Source organism: Lissotriton vulgaris, chromosome 1_1, assembly GCF_964263255.1.
Source record: "Lissotriton vulgaris chromosome 1_1, aLisVul1.2, whole genome shotgun sequence".
NCBI lineage: Eukaryota > Metazoa > Chordata > Amphibia > Caudata > Salamandridae > Lissotriton > Lissotriton vulgaris.
Window position 1 is genome coordinate 834,045,260 of NC_141685.1, and position 10,095 is coordinate 834,055,354.

A 10,095-nucleotide genomic window follows, 5' to 3' on the forward strand; every position below is an offset into this window, starting at 1 on the left:
AAACAGAATACCTATTTCCAGATAACTCTAGCATCCTGTATTGTTTTGCACACAATAAATACATGTAAGTGCAAAGCCAGTGCAAGTGCAAAACAAGTGCAAGGGCTCCTACGATACTGAATAGTAAATACGTGAACCCACTTCTGGGCTTCTTATTAATTAATTAATATTTCAGCAGCTCCTTCTCGCACCTCGTTTTCCAGCAGAGTTGATTAGGATTGGTTAAGGAAACAATTTTTTTTTAAATTCTTTTTGCGAAGTAATAACACCCTATTATGTGTAGGAACTGGCTTTCATTGGTATATACAAGAGCCTCAAATAGCTGATTTTGGTGATATTTGGGTAGGAGGGTGTGAAAAGATGTGTAATCAAGCATTCTAAAATAAATGTATCTAATGATAGAAGTGGACTTGCCTATTGATATATGTTGTGTTTTGTGGTGTGAGTGGGCACTATTTAAATACCAACTCGGAAACTTAATGGCTAGACTTTGTTGAGTAAAAGTTCTTATCTATTTTTATTATTAACTTTTTGGTTAAACATCAGGCTGGTGGCTTTGAGGTATAAGGAACTAGCTGTCACTATCAAATGTAAGTGCCTTTAAACTTATTCTTAGCAAACAGTTTTTTAAGTGGCACTATACCTGTATGACAATAATCACAGCTGCTCATATTAAAGCCCACTTACCTATGTTATATGCTGTGGTAGGAAGAAGCAAAATACCAATCTTATGTCCAGAGGTCATTGAGGTCCAGAGGCAGGGAGTTCAAGGTCTTTGTAGCGAGGTAGGAGAAGGATCTTCCTTCAGCTGTGATCTTGCGGATTCATGGGATGGTGGTAAGGGTCAGTTGAGCGGAGCTAAGTTGCCTGGTGGGAGTGTAAAAGAAGAGGCGATGGTTTAGGTATGCAGGTCTGGCATTGTGAAGGGCTTTGTAGGTGTGCACGAGGAGCTTGAAGGTAATTCTTTTGTTGATAGGTACCCAGTGAAGGTCTCTATCAGGTGGCTGGTGATGTGGCTGCGGCATGGGATGTGCAGAATGAGTCTGGCAGAGGCGTTCTAGACGTCTGAAGTTTCTTTTGGAGTTTCTGGCTGGTACTGGTGTAGAGTGTGTTGCCGCAGTTGAGTATGCTGCTGAAAGAGCATGAGTGACCGTTTTCCTGGACTCAGTTGGGATCCCCTTGAAGATCTTTCTAAGCAGGTGGAGCGTGTGGAAGTAGGAGGCCGCAATGGCATTGATTTATCGGTACATGGGAGCGAGGAGTCCAGGATGGTGCTAAGGTTTTATGCGTGGTATGTGGGCGTGGGAGGGGTTCAGAGCACTGCAGGCCACCAGGAGCCATCCCAGGCAGGCAGAGGCGGTGGATCCCAGGATGAGGACTTGGGTCTTGAGTTAAGCTTGAGGCAGCTGTCCTTCATCCAGGTGGCAACTGCCTTCATCCCAATGTGGAAGTTGCTCTTGGCGGCGTGTGGTTTGTCTGTGAGGGAGAAAATCAGCTGGGTGTTGTCGGCGTGAAAGATGATGTTGAGTCAGTGGCTTCTGACAATGACTGCAAGCAGGGCCAGGTAGATGTTAAAGAGTTTGGGGCTCAGGGAGGATCCCTGAGGCACTCCACAGCTGATCTCTGTGGGTTCTGAGTTAAACGGTGGAAGGCTGACTATGTTCGGCTGGTGAGGAGAGGATCCATTGTAGGGCTTTTTTGTGGATGTCAGCGTTGTGGAGTCCTGCGCAGAGGGTGGGGTGGGACACGGTGTTGAAGGCAGCTGAGAGATCCAGGAGGATGAGGGCAGCAGTTTTGCCTTGGTCATAGAGGGTGTAGATGTCGTATGTAGCAATGAGGATAGTTTTCTCTGTGCTATGGTTGCTTCTGAAGCCCAATTGGGAGAGGTCCAGGATGTGATTCATTTTGATGTACTCAGAGAGTTGGGCGCTGATAGCTTTCTTGATAAATTTGGCTAGGAAGGGGAGCAGAGAGATGGGTCTTTAGTTCTTGATGTATGTTTGTTCGGCACAGGGTTTCCTCAGCAGAGGCTTGATATCGGCATGCTTCTAGTCTTGAGGGCTAAACTGCTGCCAACACTGTCATATGGGAGTGAGGCTCTAAAAGGTAAAGATGCAGCAGTTTTAGATGTCGTAATAGCTAACGCCTACAGAGCAATTTCCCATCTCCCAAAATATGTCTTCCTGGCTCAAATCCATTTAGAATTTGGGATTCAAAGACAAACGGTAGAAAGGAGGAGCGCTTATGTTAAAAGTTGGCATAAAATCCGAAGCGCTGAGGCAGGATCTTTACATTTCCATGTTTGGAAAGCCCTGGTCAGCCAAGAAAAATGCCCAGCCAGGGATTAATTGCTCGATTCAATTGAGTTACTGGGCCTGTCTGATCTCTGGGCCGTTCCAACGGACCATCTTTCTTTCAAAAAAGCAGCACGAAAAACAACATCAATGCTATCTGTCTTAGAAGACAGCAATTCTCACTAATAAGGCACACGGCTGGATAGTGCTCAGTGACTATGTAAGGCTGAAACCCCAAGCCTATTTGAGTACCGGAATCAAGATAAGTAAGAAGGAAAACTTTTTGAGAATGCGGCTGAGGGTAATTGCGATTAAGCCCCATCTTTCACCATGGGAAAGGAAAGGTGGCACTCCGACTTGTCGCCTATGTGGAAGTGGGAAGGAAGACATCATCCACGTTATCTGCAACTGCCCCAACTTAAAGGATATAAGATGCACCTTGTTGCGCCCTTTTTTCAGGCATTACGGCATCCGGTCCTGTAGGCAGGCAGTGAAGCTATGCTTCAAACCCACTGACGTTCAGCTCAACTGTTGGCTAACAAAAATTTTTGAGACTGTAACAAAGAGACTTAAAACCCTGCTGCTATCCGAACCATGTTGATAAACTTTATAAGTATAATATTAACTCAATACTTTGTTTTAGCTGTATCTGTATTTTAATCACCAGATCTTCAATCTGGACAGTGGTCTTGATTAAGCTGTGCCATTCGATCTGGGAAGTTGTTGTAGTCATTGGCAGATAGCACTACATGAGATGCAAGAGTCTATGTGAATAATGTATAAATATAGAACATGCAATTGATGATTTTTAGATTACGCATCTTTTAACTGTTTTAATTGTATTTAATTGTGTATAATGGGAATAATTCTTGCTATGTATTTGCAAAGACTTTAACTAATCAAACAAAATAAAATATCTTATCTTAGTCTTCCGGGTAGGTGGTAGACTCGGTGGAGCAGTTGATGGTGCAGCAGTGATTGGGTGCGATGGAGGTGCCTGGATATTATAGGGCAGGCAGACCCGGCACTCAGATAGAGACCAGAAGGCTGCATCTGGGTTCCCCCAGCTCACTAGTCAGAACAGGCTGAGAAGAGCTAAAGTACGCATATCATGTTTGACTGTGGAAGACAAAACGGTCAAACTGACATGCACACTTTATTTTCACTGCTTCCTGCCTATTATTATCCTTCAACCAGCCCGCAGTACGTCATCAGGCATCACTGTGGTCATAGAAGTCACTTTGTTTCAAACTGTAAAAGCTATATATTTTATATACAATGCGATGGCTGGCACCCAAGGGGGTGAGGGGCAACATTCTAATGCTCCTAGGGACGCACCTGCCCCTGGTAGAGTGAAACAGAGTAGAGTGGAGAAGGGTGGTGTAAAGTGGAGTGGAGTAGAGTTGCTTGGCACGGCATAAAGAAGAATAGCATACTGTAGAGTGGAGTAGAGTACAATGGTGTAGAGTAGAGTGGCGCAGAGTGAATTGGGGTAGAATAAAGTGAGGTAGAGTAAAGTGGAGTGGTTAGAGTAGAGACGTTTAGAGTAGAGTGGAACCCTAACTATAACTCAAAGCTGCTACCGCCACTATGCTATATATATATATATATATATATATATATATATATATATACATATATAGCCACTCTGTAGTTATAGTTAGGATTCCCAGAGATAGGAATCCCCCAGATTTTAGCTCGCTAATAATTTTGTCACAGTTTGATGAATGTGCACGACAATAGGTCTGCAGAGTTTCGTGGTGATTAGTTTAGAAAGTGCTAAGCAAAAAGGTGAGTCCCAAAACACATTTTTTCCACTAATGCATCTTCCATGGAATTTTGCATCAGACGTACCAACAAAATGGCAGCATGGATATTTATGAAACATAGCAGTAATATAGATTATGGTGTGTAAGTTCCCTTTTGTAAATTTTTGCAATAGTTTTAGAGTTATAAGGGAGAGAATCGTAGTGATATACTGGCCGTGGTATACTGCAGTATTTTCACGTTATAACGCGGTGCATGGTGATGACAAAACACAATATTATTGGCAGATGACAGCCCTTATAAAAATAATAAGGAAGCCATATTGTTTGCTCCATACATAGCATTTGTTTTTGGGAAGATCTACTTTAGTAGTGTTTTTAAATGTATATAAACACATGAGGCACTTTACCAAAGTCATTAGATTTAGGGAAAACTGTTTTTTGTGTATTAAATGTTGTAAAAAAGGGCAGTACTACCATAAACCTATCAAGATAGGCTATGGTATCTATGGAAGTAAAAAGAAATAAATTACAGAAGACAAACTGCACACCACTGCTCTATGCACAACTGGACTATACGCTGTTGCCACGCTGCACTGTACGCAACTGCATTCTATGCCACAACCCTCTACACCACTGCACTGTATGGCACTGCACTGCATGCCACTACACTGTACGCCAATGTACTGCATGTCACTGTACTCTATGCCACTGCACTCTACGCTACTGCACTGTAAGCCACTGCACTGTATGTCCTGCACTGTACACCTCAGCACTCTATGCCACTGCACAGTAAGCCAAACACTTTACACCACTGCGCTGTAAGCCACTGCAGTGTTTGCCATTGCACTCTACACCACTGCTGTGTAAGCCACTGCACTCTATGCCCCTACCCTCTATATCACTACGTTGTATGCCACTGCAATCCATGCCACTGTACTGTAGACCATTACCCTGTACGCCACTGTACTATATGTCCCTCTACACTACACCACTGAACTCTATACCACTGCACTCTACACCACTGCACTGAATGGCAATGCACTCTATGCCACACCACTGTATGCCTCTCTTCTGTACTCTCCACTGTTCTACTCTGTCACTCTATGCCACTCCACTCCATTCAATGCCACTTCACTCTACACCATGGCACTGTACTCTGCACCACTGCACCCTATGAAAATCTACTGAAATCTGCACTACTGCCATCTGTGCCACTGTATTCTAATCTACTGCAGTCTGTGCCACTCGGTTCTGCACCACTCTACTCTATACAACTGTACTGTATGCCACTCTGCTCTACTGTGCACCACTCTACTGTATGCCACTGCACTCTACACCACTGCACTCTATGCCTCTCTGCTCTAATATGCACCGCTCTACCCTACACCACTGCACTCTTCACAACTCCAAGTGCACTCCACTCCACCCCATGCCACTGCACTCCACTCTATTTAACTCTACTCTATGCCACTGCACTTTATGTCATTACACTCTACTCTGCAGCACCGCACTCTACACCACTCCAACCTGTGCCGTTCAACACTACCTCACTTCACTCTGCCCTACTTCACTCTACACCACTCCACTCTACCCCACTTTACTCGACACCACTCCACTGTATGCCATGCAACTCTATGCCACTGCACTCTATTCCACTCTACTGTATGCAACTTGAAGCCAATGTACACCACTCTATGCCACTCAACTCTACTCTGCACCACTCTACTCTACGCCACTGTACTCTACTCTGCACCACTCCACTCTACCCCATTTCACTCTATGCCACTCTACTGTACACAACTCTACTAGAACCCAATCTACTCTACCCCACTCTATTCTAACCCACTTCACTCTACCACACTTCACTCTATGCCACCCGACTCGACTCTGCCCCACTCTACTCTACTGCACTGCCAGTGTACTCTACTCTGCACCACACCAGTCTACTTCACTCTACCCCACTTCACTCTACACCACTCTACTGTACGCCATTCAACTCTACACCCCTCTACTCCACCCCACTTCACTGTTCGCCAACCTACTCTACCCTGCATCACTTTGCTATATCCTAGAGGTATCATTCACAAATACAATAATACATTTAGTACAATACTGTACACATGTATGTTGCCACAAATGGGTAAAAATGGACAATATGACCAAGAATTGTCAAAAGGATAATCATATATCTTTAATAACAATTGATATTTAGCAGCTTCAAAGATACATAGAAAGTTAAAGGTGCTCAAACTCTTCCATCCTCTACTCTACTCCACAGTACTGTACATCACTGCTCTCTACTCTATACCACTCTACACTATCGCTCTTCACTCTACTCTAGTCTGCACCACTCTAGTGTATGCCAGTGCATGCTATGTCACTGCACTCTACTCTGCATGACTCTACTCAATGCAAATGCATACTACACCACCGTAGGGTACGCCACTGTACTGTATGCCACTCTACTCTACCCCACCTCAATCTACGCCACTCTGCTGTACGCCACTCTACTGTACCCCACTCCACTCTACCCCCCTTATCTCTACCCTACTTCACTCCATGGCACTCCACTCTACTCAGTTTCACTCTACCCCACTGGACTCTACCCCACATCATTCTCTGCAACTCTACTATACTCTGCACCACTGTACTCTACCCCACTGTACTTTACTCTGCACCACTCTACTCTATGTCACTGGACGTTATGCCACTCTACTCTATGCCAGTCTACTGTATGCCATTCTACTTTACACCACTCTACTCTATGTCACTCTTCTCTACTACACTTCACTCTACTCCACTTCACTGTAATCCACTTCACTGTACACCATGCCACAGTACGACTCTTTACTGTACGTCTCTGTCAAAGCCCAGCTCACCTGAGTTTCTGTTCAGTTCTGATGGAGGTTGAAGACAGTCCGACCCCACCCTGAAACTGCTTGTTCCAGCACACTAGTTTTAAAACAGTGCACTAAGAACCAGAAGCTCAAGGGAAGGGGGGAAGTGGATAAAATAAAAAAAGAGAGACAACACCGTTCTTGCGTTTCCACTGTAGAAGAGCTGCTAAAATCTGCGGCCCTCTCTGACTTCTGTAGAAACTGGTGCCTACTGAAACATAAACAAAGAACAGATAAGTGCAACCTATCCCTAAATGTGTTCCTGACTAAACCTTAATCTTATTAGAAATTCTCTTCTAAAAGTACCTCTTGGATCCTGGTCTCTAGCTTCCAGATTTGGAATGTGTTACTGTTTTGGGATGTGCTTTCTATTACTGTAAAACTTCTGTAAAATCAAACGAATATCATTATCAGAATTACCAACGTCTAACATTCACCTTAATATAACTAAAGCCTAAATTCTTAATATCAAACTCACTTTTCACACATTTCCAGACTTTTTATAAAACAAATACTGTACTTTTACATCAAAATACAGCAGGTAATTTGTGCAAGTCCTTTATTTACTGTTTGCCTTGCTGTCAATGGTTTCCTCTGTTCGATTCTTAAAAAAGTTCCATGTAAAACAATGTTTATTTCACAAAGTTCCACAAAGTATTCTTGTAACAAAGGGTTTGAACCACAAAGTTTGTGGGAGATATCTTGTTCCAAATTGTCTTTACATGAATCCAGAAATCGCCAACAAAGTTCTTTCAGGTATTAAAAGGTTTTGCACTTACTTGTTGCTGAAAAGGGATACTGATCAGTCTAACCTTGACCTCTTTCTCTTTTGCAGGTCGATTGCAGTGGACAGAAGAGGGGCTGAGGCAAGAAGTAGCCGGAAACCAGAAGAAGGAAGAGCCAGAAGCCGCGCCCGTTAAAGTCAATGAAGGTCTGGAGAGTGCAGGAGTGCCAGCGCCAAAGGATCTGTTCTCAGGTAAGTGGGAGGTAGACGAGCACAAGCACTGGGTGAGGCTCAGGGGCTGCCTTTTATAGATAGGGCTGGGTGTGGTTCGAAGAGCTGGGTTTGGTTCGAAGAACTGGGTGTGGTTCTCACAAGCAGGTGTGCAGAGCTTCAGTTATTATGCTAATGAGTTGAAGTAACACATGGCCTAGGGAGGAGTGTTCTAAATAAGCCTTGGTAAAAGCAAGGTCCAATGTTTTCTAAATAAGCCTTGGTAAAAGCAAGGTCCAATGTGCAAACAAGACAGCAATGTCCAAACTTGTGAATACATTGAGCAACATACACAGAAGTCTTAGGGAGGGGCTGAGATAACAAGAAATGTTTTCAGTAGTATGTTTAAAGAGAGCTATTACAGAGACCACTAGTGCAATGGTGGTGGTGGAGAAGTGTGGCTCACTGGCTAGAGGAGGCAGACCTGGAAGCAGAGGTCAGCCCGGGACCAGGGTTCAATTCCCGGCTCGGCGGGGTCTTGAGTCCTAAAATGTCCATGGACTCGACAATTCTCGCTCCGGTGCCTACTCGATTCATGGGTTCACACTCTGCGACTCTGGGCAATAGCTTGCTTAATCTCCACAACGGCCCCTCGCGGCGGGATGCCTGGCTTTCACCTTGCAGATACCCTGCCGGGGTTATCTCACAGGGGAATACCAGGACGGGTTCCCTAAGCAAGCGCTTAGAAACCGCTTGGTGATTTGCGCTATATAAATTCCTGTACATTTACATTTACATTTACATTTGCAATGAGAGGGGACATGCTCTTTGCTGTGCACAAACCCTAACAGTCACTCTACTCTGCCCACTTCACTATACCCCACTTCACTCTACCCACCTTCACTCTTCATCACTTTACTGTATGTCACTCTTTTATACGTCACTCCAAGCCACTGTGCTAGACTCCACTGTGTGCCACTCTACTCCATTCTGTTGTACTCCACTCCACATCAGTGCACTCTATGCCACTGAACTCTACTATGCACCACTGCATTCTACCCGACTCTCCCCTATGACCTCCAACTATACCACAGTTCCCTGTACCCTTTCATTCTACACCAGTATATTCTATGCCACCCTACTCTGCCCCACGTCATTCTATGCCACTTTACTGAACGTCACTCTACCTCTACGCCACTTCATTCTATGCCACTTCAAGATCAAAATTCACTGTACGCCAGTCCACTCCATGCCAATATACTGAACTATACCCCACTTCATTCTATGCCACTCTACTCTGCGCCACCATACTCTACCAAAATTCAGTTTACACCACTTTAGTCTAAGCCACTCCACTTAACCCCACTGAACGCCCCTCTATCCAACTCTTCTCTTCTCTACTCCACTCAACTCCACTCCACTCCACACCACTCTACTCCATGATACTCCAGTCTACACCACTCCATATGAAATTATTCAGAAAGTACTGTGGCAATAGTCAAATATAAAAAAATAATTATATAGAAAATAATTAATACCAAATACACAACATTATATGATTAGAAACTGATTATTCAAAACACACAAAAAATAGAAATTCAATGAAAAACCAAGGTTGAAGACAAGTTATGTTCGGAAAACGTTATTTATTATTTCTCTAGGAAAACAACTCGAACTACACAAACCTTAGAGATTAAAAAGCTATCTTTATATCTTAAAGTTATAATTTCCACCTGACCAAAACTTTCTATACCTCACGCAACTTCATACACAGTGTTGTAAACTCACTTGACAGACTAAATTACCTATAACTCGGCTCTGAACCATGCACAGTACTCTCATAAATAATGGCATTTGAGATAGTATGAGTGTTGTTGTGAATGCTATGACTGAACATGGCATATGTAATGTATTATGAAAGGGTATATGCAGTGCATGGTGAAGTCTGTTTAGCGAATTTACAACACTGTGTATGAAGGTGCGTGAGTTATAAAAAGTTTTGGTCAGGGCTGAAATTATAACTTTAAGTTATAACTATTACTTTTTAATTTCTAAGATTTGTGTAGGTTGAGTTGTTTTCTAAATAAATAATCAATAAAGTTTTCCTAACTATAACATATCTTCAACCTTTGTGTGTGTGTGTGTGTGTATATATATAATATATATATATATATATATATATATATATATATATATATATA